The following is a 27,100-nucleotide window of genomic DNA, read 5'->3' as shown; positions in this document are numbered from 1 at the left end:
TGCTGGCTCCAAGACACCTCATTACTAGAGTACCTAGCTCATGGTGGTGTTGTATGCAATTGTATGTCCAGAGCTAAACTCTTCAGGAATCCACTAATTGAAGGTCCAGGAACAATATTTGGTTGGTAACACATTTCCCATTGCGGGCGAAATGGGTGAAATGACCACGCCCTTTTTGCGCGAAGTACTACCATCCACCGCGACTGTATCTCCAGAACCGTTGGACATAGGAGGTTGCCTGACCACTCAAAATGTGCGGAATGGCCACATTATGGGGGGTCAGTAATACATTGTCATATCCAAAAGTCAATGGTTTTTAAGATAATTACCAAAAACCGATTTCAGCATGTTACGCACCACAATTATACAATACCACCAAGGCCACAACATATGTATGACACTTTATCATATTGTCCCTGTTGTACCTTTTGCATATTGGTCCTATTTTGGAATTTAATTATTTGGATTTCTACACTTTTTGGCTTTACTACAGCCACAAAACGTCACACAATTTATGTTCCTTTCTCTGCAAGTGCACGTTTTGGTACTCATACATGATGTTGGGCATTTGCATGGAGGGGGCAGGTCATCGGGCCTTCACGATACTGGCAGTATCACTGGTGTTATGCCAACATCCGTTGCTTCATACCCATACTGGAGTGGATCTGGTTGGGTGACTGCAGGACTTGGGGCTTGCAACCACATCTTACACTGCAGATATGCTCGCTTTATGTGTTCTTGTATCGTTGATGAACAGCACACAAGCTGGTTGAAGTCCAGTTCTTTCTTGGAGTTGTGGTACTGCTCCCATCGATATTCATCGAAAGTGGAACAGTCGGTCTTCTTTAACCCAGACACAAGGAACTTTTCAGCATTGCTTGTCATCTGTGGTGACAGTTCTTCTACACCAAACCCTTCCAGTAGGGAGAGATCCATGGATGCTTTCAGGCCAGACAGCTTTGGACCCACCTTGCTGGTACTGTCGCAACCGCTGAGAGCATGAATGGCTGGGAGACACGACACCAAACCGTTGACCAGTTGATCAACCAACAGGTGGACTGGTACAGTTTTCTTTGTTTTCCGGTTACCAAGCTTCACGTACAGCTTTTGTAGTTGCCAGGTTTTGTTGAAGTGGAAGATGAGGTTGATAAAGACATCTGTGTCGGTAGGGTATCCTCCACCATCTTTTGGGCCATCGAAGTGTTGATCCTCTTCATTGAATCATAGCTGATGGCTAAGTTCAACCTATTCATGATGTCAATCAGCTGTCTTGATCTTGACAGGTTGTGGACACTTTGTGTCAAGCCACAGTGAAATGGAGTTTTACTTCTTCCAGAACTTAACCAATAATGCATAAACTGAAACAGCGTGTCAAAGTTCAGGAGCCATTCATCTGTGTTGGTGTTGCTGGTGTTTGGGAACATGTACTTCATGAACTGCATCCACTGTTGGGGGCGGTGTGATCTGTAGCGGTCCATTGAAAGTTTAACATCCTCACTTGTGCAGTACGTTGCATCCAGACCAAACTCGTAATTCTTGCATTCATGGAGTAGCTCCAGTGCACACTTCTGTGGGCCTGACTTCTCAGATGATCGCAGGGTCTCTATGACGTTACCCTGCAGGAGAGAGCTAGAATAAACCATCTGTGATTTTTGTCTGTCATCAGGATAAATGAAGCAGATTGTGTCCCGGAAGTACTTGATCAGAAGAACCTTGGTCCGTCTGTTATCTATTTGCTGATCTGTCTCCAAGTTAGCATTGACGAGATCACGAATGTGGGTAACACTGTAGCTGCTAGTTTTGAAATCGAGACTATCAAACACACGTTTGCCGTTTAAGTCAATTGTGGCTGCCTGGTTTGATCGCTCGATATTTTCAAACAATGCATCAACTTGTCTTTTATACTTCAGCAAGTACTGTCGCAAGCAGTTCCCATGATAGAAGATATCTGCTGCAAACACATCACCAGCTGTATGCAGAAAAACACATCTTGTCTTAACTTCATCCTTATAAAAGTTTAAAGCATCTACGAACAATGCTGCTCGGTCAGACTCCGAGATGCGATACAACACCCGATTCCTATCACCACTACTCTATCTTGCTCTGTCACAGTTTACACACTTCCTTTCTACGGCTTTGCTACTGGAACTAGTACTCTTCTTCCGTCTTTTGGGGACCTCATATCTGTCACTGCTTTCTCCCTCTTCAACCTCCATTTGAACAAGTTCTGGCTCACTATTAGTTTTCATTGATCTCTTCGACTTCAGAATGTAAGTGGAATAACAGGCTTTCGGCTTTTGATGGTACTTGAATGTGTTGCTGCACATGTTTATTCTTGAGATGACGAAAGAATCATCCAATTGTTCTGCTGCCATCCGGATTTTGGCACGACCGTCATCAGTTCCTAAAAAAAAGTTTCAGCATGAGTAAAATCTATATGGCCAACTGCTCTTGTAGCAGTTCATGTTATACATACAATTCACATAAAACTTGTAACTATATAATAAAAATGGAGATTATGGTAAAATTTACCTGTTAACGTTTTCCCTGATGCAGTGTTGCATATAACGCATGCAGTCTCATCATAAACTCCTTCGGCTGCTGACCTTGAGAACACTACAGTTTCCTGTAAAAAAAGATTTTTTGCATAATTTCTGATGATAAACACTACAGTTTCCTGTAAAAAAAGATTTTTTGCATAATTTCTGATGATAAACACTACAGTTTCCTGTAAAAAAGATTTTTTGCATAATTTCTGATGATAGAACAAATATTGTTTCAGATGGATTGTGAAGCAATGTGCATAATACAACTATTTCTTAAATACTTACCATGTTTTAGTCACAGCAAGCAGGGATCGAAAGTAGAATTACTTGCCATCAGAGAACACTTTAACGCCTACTGAAACAAAAAATAAACATCTAAATTAGGGTTCATTGTAGTTTTTTATGCAGATTCTTGCTAGACTTTTCTATTCAGGAATCAAGTAATTGAACAATAGTAACAGGAACAATAGGAATAATTGTGGTGCATAACATGCTGAAATCGGTTTTTGGTAATTATCTTAAAAACCATTGACTTTTGGATATGACAATGTATTACTGACCCCCCATAATGTGGCCATTCCGCACATTTTGAGTGGTCAGGCAACCTCCTATGTCCAACGGTTCTGGAGATACAGTCGCGGCGGATGGTAGTACTTCGCGCAAAAAGGGCGTGGTCATTTCACCCATTTCGCCCGCAATGGGAAATGTGTTACCAACCAAATATTGTTCCTGGACCTTCAATTAGTGGATTCCTGAAGAGTTTAGCTCTGGACATACAATTGCATACAACACCACCATGAGCTACTAGAGGACATTGGGAAATCATCCATAAATGTACAAAATTCATATTTTTTTTGTATTACCAATTACTCATATTTATTCCATTAATCGTGATCATTATTTTTTTCAGGTTTTTACAGTCAACACATATCATTTTTATGTCGCCAGAGGCAGTGCGTCAATCCAGAAAATATTGCGTCCGGCCCATGTATCCTCATTAATACATTGCTTTCTTTATAAGTCCATCAAGTCCGGTCCATGTATCATTGTATCACTGTTCTGCATGAAATTGCTATTGCGCGAATCTCTCAAGAACCTATCCTTCACTCAAACCGGGATATTACTGTATGGCGTAGTTATTTCCTTAAAGTGAATGTCTAGCATGAGCGTAAAGTAATTATAATTGTGACAAGTCAGGAGACGACGATGGTTCACGAGCGAGCAGTATTCAATGACAAAGGACGGACTATAACCGAAACAGGCCCAGACAGGCCAGGCCCGGAAATGTCAAAACGAAGGTTACTAACCTTGAAATGAAATAGAAAATAATGTACAATCAGTTATGAGGTTAGTTAGCTACACAATACCAAAAATTCGGTTCGATTCCGACAACTTTGAAAATTTGACCTTTATGACCTTCAAAGGTCAAAGGTCAAAGATTCTGAAATTTGTTGGAAAACTTGTATTTCATGATGTATGTGATAATATAAGATCATGTACGACATTTCACCCTATCAGGAAGCGAACAATGTAATAAAACCATCATAAATCGACTTTTCTAAATTTCGTGACCTTGTGACCTTGACCTTGGGGCGAAAATGAAAAATCGAGCTCCGTGGGGCTAGACACATGACATTGGCCTAACCAAATACCGAAACCCCTGTCGGATTCCACCAACTCCCTCGGAGAAGATGTAGCTTGAACTCGATTACCCCCTATAAAGACATCTTTTTCGGGCGTGGCTCCGCCCACAATGGGCGCAATACGCCCACTCTAAGCAGGACACAAGTAGATCATGATATCAACTTCCCACCCAAGTTTCATCAAGATCAAATTATATCATCGGGTAGTTATGCTGCGGACAGACAGACAGACAGACACTCTGTTTGATAACTCGTGAACCAATATTTAATTTGCGTCACTTATGTAATAGTTAGATAACGTGTACCAATCCATATGTCTGTTTTAAAATTATGAACTCATTTTACCCCAATTATTGAGCTTTTACCCTTTGGAAACTGTCCTTTATGTGTTATTTTCACGTTTGCTAGGCTTTGTGGCACAATTAGTGGTGGCAAAGCCATACAAGCATCGCAACTGCCACGACTTGCCTCTGAGCTGTGGGGGGAAAGTTCACAGCAGGGTCGCTCTGCCCACCAGGTAGACCAGTGCCAAGTGAGTGAGAGGGGAGTGCCACAGTGCATTATGGCATGAGGTGGGGGCCAGAGACAATAAAGGTGCGTGCAGCAGGAGGTGACGCAGCATTTGCCTGGGATTGACCTGAGGAGGAAGTGCCCAACAGAGACGTCTGCTCTTCAAAACTGGTCACACTGAGGGAAGCCACGCCCCCACACAGCTGGCCATGCCTCTCCTCCTCACCCTCCGCCTCCCCTTCATCCCCCTCCAAGACGTTTCAGCATGCGGTCCGGAGGGGCTATTGACAGCCGATGACATGCCCGGTCCCTAGACACAGGCCGCCTCCTCTGCACCAGCTCTGCTGTGTTTGGTGCAAACTCTCTTCAGTTCTATCTGTAGCCAATCTGTCCATCTTTCGTGGTGTGTCTCAGGCCTTAAGATTTAGGCTATTTATGGATCCTGATCGTTCGTTGGTACCGTGGGCACATATTTGGTGTGAGTTAAGGGGATTGTTTGTTGCATCATTTATTACCTCGGTCCCCAAAGATGGACGGAGGTTATGTTTTCACCCTTATATATTTATTTGTCTGTCTGTTTGTTTGTGAACACAATATCTCACAAAAAGTTGGGGATGGATTCGGATGAAATTTGGTGGTGAGGTAGGGTGTGTGGCAAGGACAAAATGATTAGATGTTGGTGAAGATCCAAATACGGATCCGGATACAAGAATTTTAAAATTTTCTAAAGTGATTCGTCACAATTGAGTGCATGATTGGGCCAAAAACGATACATAGCATGGTATTACCAAAAGTTGTCGGCGAGTTATGCCAAAACTGGGTGGACGAGTTGGGGAAGTGACAAGAACAAACCGATTAGATTTTGGTTAAGGTTCGGATCCAGATCCGGCCTATCAGTGGATACAGAACGTAAACTGTTCAGCCTGGCGGAGGTATTCGCCCCACCGAGTGCCGTCGTAGTTTGTTCTGCATCGCTTCCTTCTCTTTCCTTCCCCAATGCCATATATTGCTTAATAAATATACCTGGTCTTAGGTATGTATTCTGGCTGTGGTGGCCGATTCAGTAGGTGATTATGGAGATCCCTAAAGGGGTTAATTGGTTGTGCTCTCCCCATAACTTAGAGTCTCAGGCGATCGTGTCACGTGTCTTAAGGTTTGCTCGGCCTAATTAGATCAAGACACGTGACACCTATCGGCATGACATTGGCCTTTTGGGAATCCCAATCTAAACGGTAAGCCGGAATTTAGACACTGACCCGACAAGGGAGTCTTCAAAACAGTGGACTGTAACAGCATATAGCCCTATATATAAATCAATGTTGATTTTCAATGTTTTCTTTTGCCACCAAGAATTTTCTATTTATTCCTGTCTATGCTTTTTGTTTATTGATTCCTTCAGAGCCACAAAGCTTAGCCAAACAACATAGTTTGTAGAATTTGAGAAAGGTATAAGCGTAACAAACAATTCGTGCTTCCATAGCACAAAGTCATTCATCAAATGAGGATTACAAAGGTAACAAGAGAAGACAGGACATTTAATAATTGAGAGCCTCCCCAGGGTATTAGATGATTTTTCCACATGCAACATAGAGCTATTCCAAAACAACAAGTTTAAAAAAGAACGAGTCAAAACGAAAGTAAAACTTTAACATCAAGTCATGAAAATCAAACAACCAAGAACAGTGTACGAGATAGAAAAACAATACGACATGAAGGTAACACAAAATCCAACCGGTAAAGGTGTAGTCGTGATACGATAGTCGTTCATATTACCGTGTTAGGGCAATGACTTCACAGCTCAGGAGAAAGGGATATGCTAGTAAGGTCGACGACGAGAAGGGATATGCTGGTAAGGTCGACACGTCTCTAGAAGACCTGTCCAACAGAGCTATTTTGTGGATCCCAACAGGTGCACAAGTCAAGTCGGCTGTGCGGTCCTGCTAGGCAGCACACCTTCACATTTTGAACACCGCATCGGCAAAGTCTCATCTCGGACTGTTGAAATGGTAATCAAATGGTGAATGTTTAGTTACACTGTTGTCTCTTCATACAACGTCAAAATGACAATTCAACAATAATATCATGAAACATTTTCTTTCTGAAGAATACAGGTTTAATGAAAAGGCTGCAGGTACTGCAGGTAAAGCTTTCGCAAACTGTACACGCAGACAACTAATTAAATGAGGATCATGTCAGACGAAAGATGATTCACTGGGAGATTTGTCTTTTTTATCAAAGTATTCCAATCACAAGCGTTTGTCCAGCAGAGCCGATTGTCATGAAGTCCGAACGTGTTTCCCAGTTTTTGACAAGCACCATCTTGACGCCGTGCAACCGAGCAAGGACTTCAGGGAGAATCAAAGCCCCAAGCACCTTATGTGTAAGAAGAGGTACACTCAAAATTCCACAGGTACTTATAGAAAGAGCCTCCATGTGAGATAACGATGTGAGATGGCCACAAGTAAAGCTCGGGCATCATCATCATCATCATCAACATACTCAATGTAATCACCAACAAATGTCCCAACATCTCAAACCAGGCTCAACATCTCTCTGCCTCCTCTGCTCTCCTCAACCTCTCTTTCCTTCTACATCCATTTCTCTGCCTTCTCTACTCTCCTCAACCCCTCTTTCCTTCTACATCCATTTATCTGCCTCCTCTACTCTCCTCAACCTCCCTGTCCTTCTACATCCATTTCTCTGCCTCCTCTACTCTCCTCAACCCCTCTTTCCTTCTACATCCATTTATCTGCCTCCTCTACTCTCCTCAACCTCTCTGTCCTTCTACATCCATTTCTCTGCCTCCTCTACTCTCCTCAACCCCTCTGTTCTTCTACACCCATTTATCTGCCTCATCTACTCTCCTCAACCTCACTGTCCTTCTACATCCATTTCTCTGCCTCCTCTACTATCCTCAACCCCTCTGTCCTTCTACATCCATTTATCTGCCTCCTCTACTCTCCTCAACCTCTCTGTCCTTCTACATCCATTTCTCTGCCTCCGCTACTCTCCTCAACCCCTCTGTCCTTCTACATCCATTTATCTGCCTCCTCTATGCTCCTCAACCTCCCATTCCTTCTACATCCATTTATCTGCCTCCTCTACTCTCCTCAACTTCTCCTTCCTTCTACATCCATTTCCCTCTCCTTCAGCACTCTTGACGTCCTGGTATCTCCATCCGACATCTGTCCTCTCCCTCACAATTGCACACGTTTTGGTTAATCAAAGGCAATGTTTTGTCTCTCTACATCCCTGCAATCCCTCCGTCAGGAAGTAAATACTAACTAATTGATTCCAATGGCCTTTTGTCCTCATCGTTTATGCTCTCAGCTTTATCTCTCAAGCAGTTCTCTACCGCATGTGTACACTGCATGCACACACAGTGACTCTGTCGAGTTGGTTCAACAGACACTTGATCCCACCATTGTCTCAAACCAATACCAGGCAATCATGTTAACGTGAGTGAAAGAGCCATACACAGTCTGGCTATTCTGCTGCTAATTGGCAAGAAAGATTAAAACGAGTGTTTTGCATCGATTCCTAGCTGAGGTGCCATGCTGAACCAGTCGGACACGACACGGACAGGGCCTCGGTAAGCCAGTCGACCCAACAGCGTATTAGCAGAGTCGGCTTATTGACAATCTCTCACTTCTAAGCTCTTCGCCTTTTACTTATTCATGTTCTGTGAGATAAGCTCGATGGATGTTTGGCCTTTTCTTTCACTGCAGTAGTTGCAGGTGAAGCATAAACGTGCGCTACCTGTGACGTATGGTATGAAAGAGGGAGGGCTCATGTTCAAATGAGAATGTTATCCGTCAGCTAAATGCATTCTTCACTACACTTCTCACCATCTTCATCTTCACCAACCTCAACACCGTTACCTTTTCTTCAATACTCTTTGAAGGACACACAGCTAACACAAAAAAAACGAACTGCAGGTACACACGACGGGCAGAGTTCGTTTGAATAGACAAATATTGTGGGCGTAGCTAATGGAGGCAATGTAACATCTTCGATGAGTCTTCACTTTTGGAAGAATATAAGATTGTGAAAAAGGCTTATGAAAGCAATTGCACAGATGGGAGAAACAGGGATAACGGAATATTGGGGACAATATTGAAGAATGAGTTACTGAACGAACATGTTAAATGTGGAGAGCCTGGGCTATGGCAAACTGGGGGCAAGACTAGTTGTAAGGTCGATAGAGGACTGAATGCAAGACCATCACTCTGTGTAAGGTGAGAGAAAATAAGGTAATGTGACACTGAGGGCAAAGACTCCTCTCTAAGAGTACAAGATGGGATGCAGGAGCTCCTACCCACAATGGGGAGCTATACTCCATAGCACTGTGAAGGAATGCCTCCTTGTACAGCGAAAGGTGCAGCACAACAGGTGCAGACAAAGAAATGACTTTATTTGAAGGAGGATTCCAAATGCCATCTAACCTGGTGAATAGGCATTGTTATCACAAAATAAGATGTAACCAATGGCAAGGCCAAGGTGCAAACCAGTCTGGATCTCTGCCCGGAGCTTGGTTGCCGGAGTAAATTGGAGCAAGGGTTGGTCGATTTGTAAAGCGCATGATGAGAGTATGATAAACTGTATGGTAGATGGTAACTGTATGGTAGAGTATGAGAGTATGGTAGAGCGCATACCTGGGCCAGTTTGAACAGTTTATGTTGTGTATCCCACTGATAGGCCGGATCTGGATTCAGACATGAACCAAAATCAAATCGGCTTGTTTTTGTCACCTAACCAACTCATCCACCAAGTTTAGTCATAACTCGTCCAAAACGTTTTGATATATCCTGAAATATATAGTTTTTGGCCCTATCTCTCAATAGTGAAGAATCACTTGAAAAATGATCGTATCCGATCCGGATGTTTACCGAAGTTTAATCAATTTGTCCTTGTCAAACACCTAACACGTCCACCAGGTTTCATCCCAAATTGTCAATAACTTTTTTATATATCTTGCTTACAGACAGACAGACAGACATGAAAACATAACCTCGATCCACCTTCGGTGGTGAAGGTAATCAATCCCAGAAACCGTAATCACCTTATTTTCAATCTTTCGCCCAAACATGTTTCTCTCCATGCTTCACCCCGATGATTCCTTTAACCCATGCCCTCTTCCATTCGTATCGCAGCTCACATTCATGTGACATCTCAAGACACTTGAAGTAATGATCTAACAAGGATACCATCTCAGCTGCTTATTTACACTCGCAGGAGATTTTTCTTTAAGCATCGGATTTTCTCAAAAACCATGCAACTTGTCTCCATAATTGAGTCGTCGTTAAGCCCTTATGGAATGACCCTCGAGATTTCCCCCTTTTTTGGGGAATTTGCATCCCAAGCAAAACCACATAAAGGAAGTGCCTTGATGCAGAAAATAATAAGACTGGTTTGTTTGACCGAGTGGCCTTTAAAACCACAGAAATCGATACATCCATAAGGAGAATGTTTAAAAAAAACTCGCTTGGAATCTCTTGGCGTCGGTTTTTGACAGAAATATTTTATTTTGCCATCCGTAGTTTCTATCCCATTGTAATGTTATGGGATGGTTCAGCTTTCAGACAGGTTTATGCTTTCTTTTCTTTTATTTACAGGAGTGAGGTTCATGGAAGATCAAGGCAGAACTGACAGATGCACAAACGTCAAGGGAATTAATGAACAGGAAAAACAGGAAAGGAAGGAGGGGAGAAATGACCGAAAGTAGCAAGTAATATGGTTGGTTTAGATTAATGGGGGTAATAGAGATTACTGGTTGGACTTAAGGATGATACAAGATGGCGGTGCACAGCTTACTTGAAGCCCTGGAGGGAAGAGTGAGACAGAATAGTCTCAGGAAGGCGATTCCATAGACGGGAGAAGCGAGGAATAAATGAGCCGAGGTGTGCAGTCAACCTGGGTTTTGGAGGTTGGAGTCACTAGAGGATGGAGTCACTGGAAGAGCGTGTGCGTGCTGGAGAAAATATGGAGGATCGGAGTGCTGAGAGAGAGCAGAGGAAGCAAAGAGGTGATAAAAAATAGAGACCACCAACATGTCTATGATATCAAAGAAACAGAACTTGTACTTTGGTCTCATGGGAGGTTCCAATAATGTTGAGCTTTAGATTCCACAGAATCCAGAAGAGACAGATATGATGCTGGGGTGCCAGCCCATAGTGGAGAGCAGTACTCCACTGAGATATGAACATAGACCTATCGTATAATAATATTTTCAGAAATTTCTTTTTTATCATATTAACTTTATTATAAACACCACAAACTGAGAAGGGCCCACTGGGTGAAAAGCAAAGAAAGAAGATGGGAAGTTCTAATAACTTGAGATCTAAGACGATTGTTTCATGACTTGAACTGTTACAAATTGATAGAAGTTGGAACACATTGCTGGGAGGCTGTTCCTCAGCGGGGGGAGTGCAGGGGAAGGAGGAGGCATGGTGATCGGTACAGAGGGAAGGTAGCTAGGGTAACGCAGAAAGGGTGATGAATAGAAGCTGGACAGGTGTTACGAACAGAGTGAAAAAGAGGAGGGACAGAAACAGAGTGTTCGGCAGAGAACTGAATGTGGTAATCGTGGGATTCCAGCATAGAATTTCTCAAATTCTTCATTTTTTAAAGTTATTTGAAGAACTCAAATTGTTAAGGTTAATTAATGTTTTAATGTTTTAAAAACAATTAATGTTTTTGTTAAAGACTGCAGTCTTGGTATCAATGTGTCTGTTTGAATCCGGGTACGTTTCACTACCAGAGTGTGTCAATTTCCAGCCCCGCTTGCCATGCTATAAGAAACATGAACATGATGTGAAGGGATAAATGTGAGTTGATGACGAGGTGATAAAAAAAGGCGTGCTAGACTTACTTTTATATCGAAAAATGAAGTAGAAGAATGTATCCGTCAAACTATGTTCAAGAGAAGAGAAAAGGTTGGAGGAAGGGATGTCGATTGGGGTTTGGGATAACCCTAATAGCTTGGTAAACAGTCTGAAGGTGTGAAAAGGAAGGAAAAAAAAGAAGTATATAGAAAGAAATTGAATAATTGAGGAAAAATAAAATAAAAATTGAATAATTGAGGAAAAATAAAAGAAAAATTGAGATAATTGAAAATTGGGGAAAATATATATTATTGAAAATTGAAAAATTTAATAATGGGAAAAAATATTCTTGAAAAAGCGGGACACCACGGACACCAAGACTCAACACTTAATGCCTCCCTCCCGGAACCATCATTAAAAACCATACAAACTGCCATCCTGGTGTTTCGCATGCAGGGCGAGGGATCAGTGTGCGCCGTCCCTCGGATGGATGATAGGCCAGCACTTGGCAATTATGAATGTCAAAGACCCCACGGTATCTATCGGGAAGATTGCACGAGTTATCGCCGGCATCCTGAACAAATTACAAATTCTCACACCTTTGTTTGAGCATAATGGAAGGGAATGGAGATCTCAAAATACTCTTTACTTGTCGTGAACGCTCCGATGCTCAGTCAAGGGCTTCCATTATTATTATTATAACGGTTTGTATGATTTTCTAAAAGTGTGAGTAATTTATGCTTGACTCTCATTCTGCAGTCTCGGTATCTGTTCACATACTACATACATGTCACCTGCAGGGAAGTTTGAATGGAAGTGGAAACAGCACCATCTGAGCCAATAGGCCTTCCTCTGAACTCCCTTGTTGAAAGCTCATCTCTTGTATAGTCCATCACACATTCTGCTTCTGTTCCTGTAACAGCCAATATAAATCATTTTATAACCTCTGCCCACGTTATGTATTCACCCTTCTTACTTGCGAAATGGAAAAATCGCAAGTATTAGTATATTGGTTGGTCCAGTCTGTTATTCTGTCTTTGTTTGTCCATCTGTTTGCATGTCAATCACCTACAGGTCACATTTTTACCAATCTTCATGAAACCTAACCACCTGGTAGAGCTTGTGACAAGCTGGAAGCCTATTGGTTTTCAGATCAATAGGTCAAAAGGTCAAAGGTCACATAAATCATCAATTTTCAACTGATTCACTTGAATATATATATTGTTGCGTGTAAGTGGTGATCCATAGCTAGACTGTGGTAAGTGTAGTATGGTCGGTGTGATTTGAATAGGTTTGATTGCCATGTAACAGGGACCTGTCAGAGTAAGTCGTTTGTTGCATGTGATGCTGAGGAGGCAGCGTATGTAATTTATAGACAGGGCAGACGTTAATTTTGTGGACATGTACAACTCATGTTTGTAGGCGGGGCTATGTGAGGATTTCCCATGAAAGAGGCACACGTGTCACACATTTGCAAAAGGCTGAGCACAATTCTCTGGCCAGTGTTTGTCAGCCATTGCAGTGCATTGTGCTGTGGAGGCGGAAGTACTTTTTTTTATTTATGGGGACCACCCTATGGGTGGGACAGGGTGAGGAGGACTCCTCCCAGGAGGAAGAGAAGGAGAGAGATACCTCGCTGGGAGGAGGTAGGAGGGGACTCAAAGTAAACCTGGAGACGAGGAGGAAGATGAGACGTTGTGTGTTTTGAGAGAGATCAAAAAGCCTCATGTGAAAGGAGCACAAGCAAGTGGTTCACAGAGGAGTTTTCGACATTGATTGGGGCTTTGGCTCTCGGGAATCATTTCAAACTGGGATCACCCTGTGTTTTTGGAGGGCATGGAAGAAGAAGACATAGGGTAGACAAGGAGATCTCGATCTAAAAAGGACAAAGGCAAGGGGTCTAGGAGGCCTGGGGAAGGATGATCATCACTGGCCTTCCTCGTGACTGAATTTCATTGTGCTCTGTTTGGATTTCGGCATCTTGGGTGTTGCTCATCGCTGGTGCTGCTCGTAGAAGTTTTACTTTTTCTTTGGATCGACTTCTTCACTGGCTCTCGTCTCGCACCTGCTTTCCGAAGTGGGTTGCATTGTACTGTGTCCACCCTGGACTTTCCGTTTTTGTTTATAGCGTCTTGTTTACCCTTCTTCCCTGTACTCTTCTTTAAAAATAAATCCTTTAAAAGGTAACAAACCGTGTTTGAGCAATCTGCATTCCGTGTGTTTGCCCTCAAATTCGGAAATAATATATAATATTACTTCCATTATTAGACATAATATATCTATAATAATAAAAGGCAGTGTAGTATGTGTGTGTGTGTGTCCTCTATAACTCTAAAACCATGAAACCCAGCGGCCCCAAACTTGTCATGAACACTTCTCAAACTCCATGAGAATGCATGAATGAAAACTGGGTGTTTGGGTGTGTTTGAACACCCTTTTTGAAGATGATTAACGAAGTGCTCATAACAAAAAAAAATAGTGGTCTGCCATTTGGTCAGCCCACTGTCACATCGCTGGGTTTTTAAGCCGCCATTTTGCTTCGCCCTATTGAGATTGTTCACCCACTAACAGGGACCGTGAGCTGGGTTTAGACCATCAAGAGACAGGCTTTTTGCATCGGCCCTTTGGATATGTGTAGATATTTGAAAAGACAAGCGTGTCCAGAAGAGACTAAGGTAAGTGTTGTGTTTGTGAGGTTTGTAGTTTTTGATTTATTAATGTTTTTAAAATATGGCCCGCAGGCCGTTGGTCTCAGCTTAGTCTTGGCTAGATGCTAGACTGCATGGTTTTTGGCAAGGCAAATAAAGTTTTCTAAATGAAGTTTTGGTTAATGTTATGAACATCATTTCATGCCTAAGGTTAACAGCTTTCGGGTTATGCTGGGATGGACGATGGATAGCTTGGGAATCATGTGCTATGGCTTTGAAAAGGAAGTCCTCTGGTAAAAACAAGGTTTTTTTTTTTTTTTTTTAATGCCCTCACGGGCTTATTTAAACTCAGATTCGATTTCTGTTTTCAGTTTTGGTAGTAGCTGATGTGGTTGAACTCTTGGCTACAACAATCCGATACATTTTGACTAATTTACAGCATTTAAGGATGTAATATGGGGCAGGACGGTGATTGGGACCCTCGTCATCTTTCGTTCAAGGCTTCACATGGCCTCACGGGTTTATTTTAACTCAGATTCGATTCGTTTTCCATTTTAGTCGCAAGTTATGATCGATAAAGGCCCTGGTAAAAATCTGATAAATTTTGACTCATTTACCTCATGGTGTTATTTATATAGGGTGGTGATACTTATGCAGTGAGTGCAGGCGACCGACCCAAAGAGGGTTTTAAACTCATTATTTTTAACTCATTCATTCATTTCATTTTAACAAGAGTTCATTTAATTCTGTCCCCTCCCCCACTCCTTTCCTCCTACCCTCCTCCCCCCCCGCCCCCCCCCCCCCTCTGCCCTCTCTGGTGTTGGCTTGATGATTAAGGTGGCTGGCTTATGATCAACACCGGTCAGTTTGACTCAGTCTGTCATCCTTCCGAGGTCGGCAAAATGAGTACCAGCTAGCTGGCAAGGGGGCGCTGCATCAGCGGCACAGCCACGCCCCTAGAAAATGATGCAGCCAAGCAGCCATAGGCTGCATATGAATAAGTACATTGGTTAAACATTAAACAGAGCTGTCGATCCAGATTTCGGGCTTATTTGCCCTCATCAGGCCGGCATCTACTATATAAGAGAGCCGTTGGTCGGTCTGCGTGTTTCCATTTTTCTCAGAGTTGGCTGAACGGATCTTCGTCAAACTTTCAGAGGTTCATCAGTGACTGCTTGGGAGTGTTTTAGGCACGAAAAAATTTTTGGGAAAAAAAAGTTCGTCTTTTTATTTAATTTAATTTAATTGCTCGATAGTGCCTTAGCCTTTTAAATTAATGACAGTTATATACAAGCACACATTCGCATAAATAAATACAAAACAATCACCAGACATTTGAACACAAATAACAAAACAATTCCGGAAGCAGTCGAAGTTGCTGGTAAGGCTTCTTCTTCTTCCTGAAAGTCATCATATTTAACTCAGAAACGTGATGACCTGCACATTCACCAGGTTATATTCAATGAAAAGGTAAAATGATGACGACATTTGTGATGAATTCTGATTTGGATGTAATTGTTTTCTCATTATATTTGCCCTCATTTCAAATATGTTAATGTTTCTTTTTTGCTTGATCAACACTGGGTACCCAAGCTATAAACACTTATATACTTTACTCGGGGTACAAATACAAATACAACTTTGTGTGGGGGGTAACATAGGCTATGTGGCTGCGGCCTCATGCGGGGGTGTGGGGGACCCGGGGAGGGGCGTAAATTCTCTATGTAAATGTGTACCGTGTAGTGCCACCTGGTGATGGTGGCAGAGGGTATTACAATTTCCGTTTTTACCTGGGCAACACAGGTTAAAGCACTCTTCACATGGGTAAATTTTTCCTCCTTCCCCATCACCTCCTCCCCCAAAACGGAGGGGCCTGTCAAAAGATGTATATGTAGTATATCTTTCCGCTCCCTCTCCCCTCACCTCTCCCTCCCATCCTCCTTCCAGTCTCCCCACTCCATTCCTCACCCCTCCCTCTCCTGCCTCGGCCCCCTCTCCACCCTCCCCCCCCCACTCCCTTCCTCACCCCTCCCTCTCCTGCCTCAGCCCCCCCAATCCCTTCCTCACCGCTCCCTCTCCTGCCTCGCCCCCCCACTCCCTTCCTCACCCCTCCCTCTCCTGCCTCACCCCCCCCCACTCCCTTCCTCACCCCCCCCCACTCCCCTCCCTCTCCTGCCTCGCCTCCCCCCTCAACCAATCCTGGCAACTCAACCCACCCTGGCAACGCTGGGTACTCCTGCTAGTACCATATAAACATCTAACCAATGAGGAACAAATATATTGTTGCGGATCTCGGGTTACGGCGCTCCCCTTACCGAGGGGGGGGGGGGGTTAATCCCCTCGTCTATTAAGCTGGCCGTCCGAGTCCTGGAGCTACGACGTCACTTCCAGTCAGCGCTGAATATGGTGATAGGCCAATTGCTCCTATAACCTAATTACAAGCGCCTTCCGGTAAGCGAGGATATGAGCCCCGTCCGAGCCGCAGCTGTATTGGACACGCCGAGCGAAGCAAGCCACGACTCAGGCCGTTAACAAAGACTAGACCCGATTATAGCAGTTCCTAATCGTGCCACCGGTATTCAATTGGGAAAAGACTAAAGCGATCAGATGAGAAGAAATCAGATAAAGGAGGAACACAGAATTTATTGTACAAGAATGAAGAGGAAACGAAAGGCAAGAAGAATATAGAAAATAAGGAAATAAAAGGACAAAGGGCAACCTTATACACTCTTATATATCACTCCCAGGACAGAACAAGCACACTTACACGAAAAGGGTGGTGGTGGTGGTGGGAAGGGAGAGAAGGGTCCAGGCAGGTGGTAGGTAGGCGTCGATGGTAGGCGATGAGGTCCGGCTCCGACCTCGCGCTCCGCTCCGGTCCACGCTCCGGGTGTTCACTCGTACCGTGGCAAGCGGCCGGCAGCTTCGCGTGGCGTCTAACGTGAGTGGACAATATTTATATCGTGGGGGGGGGGGGGGGGGAAGACTGGGATGCGGCATACGTGATAAATTGTCCCTTAGCCTTTTGCCAGCTGTGCGCCTCCAATAGTTCATATCCTGTGCACAGTCATACATTTCAATATACAACGATGCCTTGCAACGTCTTCTCTGCTGGGCCGATGTTCTTGGCTGCTGGGCCGATGTTCCTGATGACTTCTTTGCGTGCGGCCTATTTAATCATAAAACAAAAAGGGCACCAAACGCGTCCACTTTTTTTAAAATTATGGACAGCAGGGGCCAACTAAGGGTGGTCCACCTGCATGGCTTAGGTGCCACCTTTACCGTGGTCCGCAAGCAAGACCTCCCTGGCCACAATGGCCGGTCTCCAGCAGAGGTGCCAGGCCCCAAAACGTGGGGTCCATAAATGTGGTGCTCGACCACAGATCTGTGGTCCATACAGTGGTGCTCGGCCACAACAATGTGCGGTCCATAAGTGGGGTACCGGTCCAGGCAGGCAGCAGCGAGGGTGCGGGCACACAACTGCGGGCACCTGCACACTTTCCCCTCGGCACACAAAGACCACGGTCCATGAGTGGGGAAGGGAGACAAAGCAGGGTTAGCGGGGTGCAAGGGCGCAAGAGTACACGTTAACACAAGGTAATGCAGAGGTGAGGTGCACAGGAGAGCGAGCCGAGAAAGCTCGTCCCTACCGTACGCCCCCCCCCCCCCCCCGTCACCTAATCTACCCTTGCCCTTACCCCATATTTACACATTACAAATCCGTCGCTAAGTCCTGTCTTCCCCATATCTCCCCTAATACCAAATTCGTCAACAATCCCTCTAAACCCAATTTGCCATTAATCAATTCATCATCAATCCCTCCTAAGGAGGAAGAGATGGAACATCAGCATGATGTCACCCCCACGTCATGATGCGTCTTACATACCAGACATTTGCACAAACCAGTGGTATGGAGTCTTGTCACCTTGTTGAGTGGATGCGGATGGTGCGAAGAGACTTTCAATCCTAACTACCTTCTAAATGACTTTAGCACACTTTACACTACCCGGGCCTTTCCCTGCCAAACCATTGGCAATTTTACACTATGTGGTTCTAAAAACCAATTCCCATTGACCAAACTGTGGTGCTCACCAATTTGGGGTCTCACTCCCCCGATTCTTCACCCTGTGTCCTCGCACAATTTCAAGGCTGGGTCATGTGGCACTCCCAGCAGGTCCGCTCTCCTGCACACCTCCGCCACTGTGGTTGTCTCCCGAGCTTACCTGCTCCTTACCCTAACCTACCTGGGGAAGGCCCTCTGGCGCTCTCACCCCTACCACCCTCTCTGGCATCGGGCTACCCGGGTCCGTCCTCCGGATCCTCGGGCCCCATTGAACACTACTGGCTCCCAGAGCCTACCTGCGGCCTCACCTGGCTGACAGACTAACAGTGGCGGAGTGCCCATTTAACCATTCCTCTAACAGGCCACACGCTGAGCCATTTGACTCCACTAATGCACCCAACACAACACTTCCGTGCAACTACCCGCACCACAGATGCCAATATCCAACCACAATTTACCTACTCCCTCTACCTACTTTTAAACTACCCTCCCCGGGTACTCGTGAAGGGGCCATCCTGTCCCCATCCACTCTTTCGCACCATACACTCCACTCCACATATTCCACACGACTCACTCCACACCATCCATTCCAGACCATCTATTCCATATAACCATTCTTCATTCACCGGTACTTCACTTGCACACCTGGTGCCCACACACCTGGTGGCACTTGCACCCTCCTTTCCTCCAGGAGCATTCACTCAATATCATGCCAATCATCAACCTCACCACAACGAACTTCCATACCAATTCCTAGTTTCAGCACTCTCACTCCAAACACATAGCATCATCTAACTAACTACTCCCTTCTGAAACTCGTGCTCCCCGTCTTCCCTTATACTAAGCACTTCCCACATCGTTATTATCCAACTAATCTATTCTGCGTCCCCTCTACAGGTATGATGTCGCTACTTAAATCTACAGTTACCTATGGTCATTTCTAAACCCTAACATTATCCAAGCCCTCCCTGGCTAGGTTTTCACCGCCATAACCCCATAAAACTATAGCTCCTTTGCCCCCATAGTTATGATGTGAGGGATGGTAAATCTACCATCCCTCTACAGTCTACACCATATACCATTTGCCATCATCACTATCGCTAATCCAGTCATTACTCTGAGCCTCTCAGTACGTCATTACAGTTTTTAAAGCTCGGCTTCGCAAAGCCGAGCAATGAATACGGGTGGTTTGGTCTCCTGCGGTTGGGTCCGTCCGGCATTCGGATTCAGGGGAGGAGGTTTCGTCGGGCCCAGGCTCAAGGCACCATCCCGGCGCAAGGCTTTGCACTGCCAAGCGCGATGGCCCAGCCTTGCCCGGGTGGAATGCCGCCACCACAAGGGGGCGCCGCTCTGACCCCTCCTCGTTCCTCTCGAACTGGGCCGCCCGCTTTGCCTGGCAAAGCGCGGACTCGACCGTGCAGGGCGGGGCCCGGGCCGAATCGTGCATGGCGCTCCAAGCAGGAGCGACACGACACCAATCCCCGCCGGCTCCCGCAGTACACAACGAGCACCATGCACCGAGTGCTCACGTCAGCTATCCATCAGCCTAAACGCTGTCCCGGTCAACGTCGATGCTTTCCTTACATGCTCGCACGCATACGCGACCCCTTTTACACTCACCAAACCCGGCACTCCAACGCCGCTCATACATCCCACGCATTCTACCACTGTACTAGCTCGTGCATTCTCTTTCGCTCCATACTCAGGTCTACTCATAACGCTCACCACACACTCTCGCGCACATTCTTGCGCACCCATTCTCCTCGCACACTCTATCATCACACACTCCGTTCCACACCTCCCCTCCATTACGTACTCCGTAACACTCCCGGGTGTGCACTCTTGCACACCCGCTCAGCGCACACCTACTCACGGGTGTGCAATCCCCTATCGCACACCCAATCACATGCTCCACCACCAACTCGGGTGTGCCTCCTCGCACACGCTCCTCATCCGACTCACACTCCTGGTCACACTCACTCCTACTTCCACACTCTATCGCATTAACCACTCAAACACTCCGACGTGCGTTCGCTCTCGCACTCGGTAACACACTCGCGCCTCGACGCCATTCGCACACGCGCGCCATTTTCTCTCACACCACTCACAAGGGACCCTCCACAAACGCCCGGGTGCTTTCGCGATCCCAAGCGCGCGAAAAACCCTCTCGCGCCAAACATTCTCCTGCAAAATCTCCCCGCACAATATACAGCCCGACTCACCTGGGCGCTTCTTCCCCCTCGCTCCAACACCACCTGCAAATCTTTATAAGGATTAAGCACGGCATCATGATGTGGATACAGACTTTGCACATTATCCATCTCTTCACCCCGTGAGTTCTCTTCTTAGTCCGGCGTCTCTTCCATTCCAATTTCGACTATAATTTCCTTTTCTTTATTCAGCTCGACGGCCGCAGGCTCACATGAATTTGCCTTGTCCAATTCGGCGGCCGTCGGGTTTTTCACACCCCGTGTCGCGATTTCTATCCCGGTCCACCCGGCTGTGCTTTGCTTCACCTCGCTTTCTCCGCACTTCTCACACCGCGCTACCTCATCGCATACCCATGTGCCTCTCCCGCCTGCCATGCGGTCTATGTTCTCCCCACATTTTTGTATGCGATCACCCATTCTGCCCCCAAATTTACTTATTTGCTCACTCATTCCCCCGATTTGGTTTTCTAATCCCTCAAATTTGTCCCCTAATTCTTCCAATCGACCGCCCATTGCATCCATCCTCCCACTTATTTTATTTATGTCATTCTTTCGGGCGCCCATTATTTCTTTCGTTTCCTGGGTGTCGTTTTTTACTTCCCTTACTTCCTTCATGAATTGCGCCATGAAGGCTTGCATGTACCCTGGCATCTCGGGCATGGCTGCCGCGACCACGTGCGAGGCACCGCCATTTTGTGCTCCTGTAACCTCGTGCGAGGTGCCGCCATTTTGCGTGCCTGCAAACCCCACTACCCCACCTTCTTCGACCTCCTCTTCCATTACCCCCAATTTTTCCTGGGGTCCTGGGTTGACTCTAACCCCTCTTCTATCTCCCCCACCGGCATCCGATCGCCTTGACTATCCATCGCACGACTATAATTTTGTTTTTAATACTAGATTTCGGCCGCTCGTAATTTTGACCAAATTTTTTTAGATGGATTAAAAATTTGGTTCGGGTTCAATCCCACTCCCTGACACCAATTGTTGTGGCCAATAGCACAATTGGTGTCCAAACTTTGGTCTAAATAAATTTAGTCCCAAGTTCTAAATCCCACTCCTGACACCAATTGTTGCGGATCTTGGGTTACGGCGCTCCCCTTACTGAGGGGGGGTTAATCCCCTCGTCTATTAAGCTGGCCGTCCAAGTCCTGGAGCTATGACGTCACTTCCGGTCAGCGCTGAATAGGGTGGTAGGCCAATTGCTCCTATTATCTAATTACCAGTGCCTTCCGGTAAGCGAGGAAATGAGCCCCGCCCGAGCCGTGGCTGTAATGGACACGCCGAGCGAAGCGAGCCATGACTCAGGCCGTTAACAAAGACTAGACCCGATTATAGCGGTTCCTAATCGTGCCACCGGTATTCAATTGGGAAAAGACTAAAGCGATCGGATGAGAAGAAATCAGATAAAGGAGGAACACAGAATTTATTGTACAAGAATGAAGAGGAAACGAAAGGCAAGAAGAATATACAAAAGAAGGAAATAAAAGGACATAGGGCAACCTTATACACTCTTATATATCACTCCCAGGACAGAACAAACACACTTACAAGAAAAGGGTGGTGGTGGTGGTGGGAAGGGAGAGAAGGGTCCAGGCAGGTGGTAGGTAGGCGTTGATGGTAGGCGGTGAGGTCTGGCTCCGACCTCGCGCTCCGCTCCGGTCCACGCTCCGGGTGTTCACTCGTACCGCGGCAAGCGGCCGGCAGCTTCGCGTGGCGTCTAACGTGAGCGGACAATTATATCGCGGGGGGAAAGACTGAGATGCGGCGTATGTGATAAATTGTCCCTTAGCCTTTTGCCAGCTGTGTGCCTCCAATAATTCATAAACGGCAAGCAAGGACTCCTTTCGCATCGGTTCAAATCGTTTTCCCAGGCACCTCTCTTCTCTCACTCATCTCTCTGGCTCATCCCTTGCGCATCTCCCGAAGTAGTCCCACGCAGACGCTTTTATTGCCCACTCGCGTATCAAGCCGCTTGCCTTTTGGATCCGCCTACCGGTGAGCTGGCCTAGGCTCTGAGTGGTCGCGAGCGCTCACCGGTCCGCCCCTTGATGGGGCGTTGACGGGCCACGCCTTCGTGCTTGGCGCTCCGCCCTTCCTCTCCAGCTTGACCGCGTGCGTAATGGCGGCTGAGCCAGGCAGCGAACGCTACTGGCAAGCACGGGTGCCCAATTTGGAGGAAGGCTACGCCGCAATATTAATAGGATTGGAAAAAGGGGCCTAGGTTATTTGATTAATACAACGCAGATTCAAACTATTGGGAACAGATCCTTACCTGAAACACATACTAATGAAATAACTAAAGAAGAGCCTATGGTGTCCTACGTGTTGCAATATGACCTAACTAGGGTGCGACCTTTGACCTTTACACCAAAAAATGGGAATACTTACAGGGGATTATTTATAAGGGATTATTACAAATATTTACAAAGTGGAGGGTTTTAAAACCGCAACAATATATATATGTATATATATATATATATATATATATATATATATATATATATATATATATATATATATATATATATATATATATATAGATGTATATATGTATATATTGTTGCGGATCTCAACGTCGGCCTTTCCCATTACCAAGGGGGGGGATTAGTCCCCTTGTCTTTTACTAGCCGACGCGATCCGGGGCTATGACGTTCCTTCCGGACGGCGTTGAATAGGGTGGTAGGCCGAATTCCTATTACCTAATTACCAATGCCTCCCAGGAAGCAAGGAAATAACCCTGCCTGAATCACGGTTATAGGTGGAAACACCGAGCGATAGCGAGCCGTGATCCGAGCCGTATAACAAGAACTAAACCCGATCTGAGCGGTTCCAAATCGTGCCACGCTTACCCAATGGAGGAAAACACTGATACGGTCGAATCAGGAAAGACAGGAAGAACAGATTGGTTTATTTACAATTTGTACAGGAAGGAGAAGAAGAACACACAGTGAAGCTTATACAGTCTTAACTTATCCCAGGACGTGGGTGTAATGAAAATGTATCTAAGTTGAACCCAGGTGTGATGCTCTCTCCATCCGCTGAGAGGCGTCTATAAGAACTCGGACGGCCATCGCTCCGAGACACTCCTGTGACATTTATTCTATGACATGTGGAACTCGAATGGTGCGTATACTTAGATAATCTAGGCTTGCTTGCATTGATTGATTAATTACTGAACTATATCTCCATGATTCCATGATTCTGATATATTGCATGATTGTACTTTTACAGGATATGCCAGAGATCAAATTGTCATTAAACCTACCATCAGGTCAAAGTTGTGGAACTCACTTTCATTACAATTAATGACAATTTGTCTCGCCGTCTGATCGAGAACGAGAGGTGAACAGGAGCGACATGGCAGGACACAGAATGATCCAGCTGCCGCAATTCGCAGCCGACCCGCAAGCAGCGGACGCGGGCGCGGAGCTGATACATTGGCTGAAAACCTTGGATAATCAATTCAAGGCCCAGGAAGCCGCTGTCACCTATGAAACGAAATTGGAGGTACTACAAACAAAGGTGCATCACAACGTGTATTGCGCGATCGAACAATGCATGACGTTCGATGCGGCAGTAGCAGAGCTGAAGCGTATTTACATCAAGAAACAAAGCGCGGTTTATTCCCGGCACCTGCTCGCAATACGGAAACAACAGCCCACGGAGACTTTAGATCATTTCGCGCAAGAGCTCCGGCGTCTGCTGACTGACAGTGCACCGGAGGTGCGGACACACGAACAAGTTTGTGATGACCTTGTACACGATTCTTTCATCTCAGGACTCATTTCCCCAATAGTCAGACAAAGACTTCTTGAAGAAGCCGACTTGACGCTCGCTGAAGCCCTGCGGCTGGCTCACGTCTATACCCAAGCACGGGAACAATCCGACGCATATGAACACCCATACGTCACTGCGGGGACATCTCGGCAAGCTCGACCGGAGAGAGCGACCGCCGAGGACGCGGATGCAGCCACGGCATCTCTGCCGGAATCGGAGACCCCGGCCGCTCCCGAGGAAGACCCTGATCCGGGCTTAACGCTGCAGCAGCAGCCGGACCAAAGCCCGGACGTAACGCTACGTGCTATTTCTGCGGTAACCGAAAACATCTCGGGTCTGTTTGTCCGGCTCGAGATGCGACATGTCATTTGTGCACAAAGATAGGGCATTTTGCAAAGGTTTGCCGAACAGCGACGCAGGGCAAATGAACCTGCTCGACAATGAATGTGCTTATCGCCGAGCCAGTGGGCCGAACGAAGCGCGGGGCGCCTCGCCCGACTTTGATGAGGAGCGCACCTTCTCGTGGGCCCCTGGCTGAGCGCTCGACTTTGGTGAGGTTCATCGCACCGCCTAAACAAGTGGCCCAAACACGACAGAACGCGGTGCGACCGTCCTTGGCCGGCATTCTTCCGCACCCCTGCCAACTGTCCGATTCGGCCACCCGAACGGCTAATGTGGCTTTGAAACTCCGCGCGTGACACGAGCGCCATCCGGAGGCTGCTCGTACAAACTACAAGCTCCTGCTACAGCACGGAAAGCTTTAGCTGGCTTTGCAACTCCGCGCGTGACACGAGCGCCATCCGGAGGCTGTTCATACGAACTACAAGCTACTGCTACAGCATGGAAAACTCTAGCTGGCGTTGGATCCACTCGCGAGGTGCGAGCACCACGCCTAGACGACGCGATAACTGCAGGTCCACCTGGCCTGGCTCGAGCTATAATTCCACTCATGATCGAGGGAATTTTTGCGAATGCTTTGATCGATACAGGTTCCACGGATAGTTATGTTGATTATCGACTGGTGCCAAAACATGGATGGCCGATTCTTGGGACAAGACAAGTCGGATCTTTATGGCCTCTCAGGGGCTTAGGCTCAGCACAAAAGGGGAATGTCGATTGAAGCTTGTGATAAAGGGACGAATGTTTCCGGATGTGCATCTCATGGTCTTACCAGCATTATGTGCAGATGTTTTGCTAGGACATGATTTTCTCAAGCGACATGGACGGTTGGAAATGGAATTTGGTGGCACTGATACGCTTGCTGTGTGCGCCCTTGCAGGGATGGAAATTGAGCCGCTGTCGCTGTTCCCCAATATGACCACGGACTGTACACCTGTAGCGGTTAAATCACGACGCTCCTCACGAGCTGACGCGCAATTCATTGCAGAAGAAACGGCCCAGCTATTAAAGGAAGGTATCATAGAACCTAGTCGGTCGCCATGGCGGGCCCAAGTTCTGGTGGTACGAAGTGAAGCGCATCGCAGACGCATGGTAATCGACTATTCGCAAATGATTAATCGATTTACACAGCTGGACGCCTACCCACTTCCGGGGATGGACTCCCTGGTTCGACAGGTGGCCCAGTACTCGGTCTATAGCACTCTCGATCTGTGTAGTGCGTATCATCAAATCCCCATCTCCGAGGGCCGACCGTATCTATACCGCGTTTGAATCGGGTCAAAGGTTATACCAGTTCACCCGGCTACCTTTTGGAGTCACGAACGGGGTCGCGTGTTTTCAGAGGGCTATGGACGACCTCATCGCTAAGGAGAACTTGACCGACGTCTTTGTATATCTGGACAATCTCACGGTTTGTGGGCATGACCAGGAACATCATGATGCAAATCTGAAGCGCTTCCTCGAGGGCGCGCAGAGGTATCGCTTAACTATGAATGAGGCTAAATGTCGTTACTCCGCGCGCACGATAGATCTCCTGGGGTACACCGTGACCCACGGCTCTGTTGCTCCGGATAAGGAGCGTCTGCGACCCTTGCTCGACATGGCCCCGCCCTGCGATCGTGCTTCGCTGAAGCGTGCTCTCGGGCTGTTCTCCCATTATTCTTAGTGGGTGCAAAATTTATCCGCGAAACGCCACCCAATTGTGGACTGCGACGCGTTCCCCATGCCAAGTTCCCGTTCTTGATGCCAAGGCTGCTTTTCATGGCCTTAAGTCCGACATCGCTGGGGCCGCTGTGGCGACGATTGACGATAACAAATCTTTCGTTTTGGAAAGTGATGCCTCGGATCATGCGATAGCAGCGACTCTCTCCCAAGGGGGGCGCCCTGTGGCTTTATTTTCGCGAACTCTCACCTCCGCTGAGCGGAGACATTCGTCTGTCGAAAAGGAAGCGTACGCGATCGTCGAGTCGCTTCGGCGTTGGCGTCCCTATTTGCTCGGACGATGCTTCCAAATTATCACAGACCAACAGAGCGTTGTGTTTATGTACGACACCCTGCATGCTCAATGCATTAAGAATGAGAAAATCACTCGCTGGCGCATCGAACTCGCCGATTTCTGCTACACCATCAAATATCGCCCAGGGAGGGATAACCTGGTTGCTGACGCCTTATCGCGGCCGGCACCGTGTGCGGGCCTCATGTCTTTGGAGGGTCTGCGCGCTTTGCATGACACTCTGTGTCATCCTGGGGTAACGCGTTTCGCTCATTTTGTGCGTTGTCGTAATCTGCCATACTCGGTTGAGGACATTCGCCAGGTCTGTCGCGACTGTACTGTATGTGCTGAACTCAAACCGCGTTTTTACAACCCTCCTATGGGGATGCTGGTCAGAGCTACTAGGCCGTGGGAAAGATTGGCGATGGACTTCAAAGGGCCGCTGCCGGCATGGTGTAACTCTCGTTATCTGCTCACTATCGTTGAT

The sequence above is a fragment of the Myxine glutinosa genome, chromosome 5 (genome assembly GCF_964187855.1).
Source record: "Myxine glutinosa chromosome 5, kmMyxGlut1.1, whole genome shotgun sequence".
NCBI classification, from domain to species: domain Eukaryota; kingdom Metazoa; phylum Chordata; class Myxini; order Myxiniformes; family Myxinidae; genus Myxine; species Myxine glutinosa.
Note: the sequence above shows the minus strand (reverse complement) of the source record.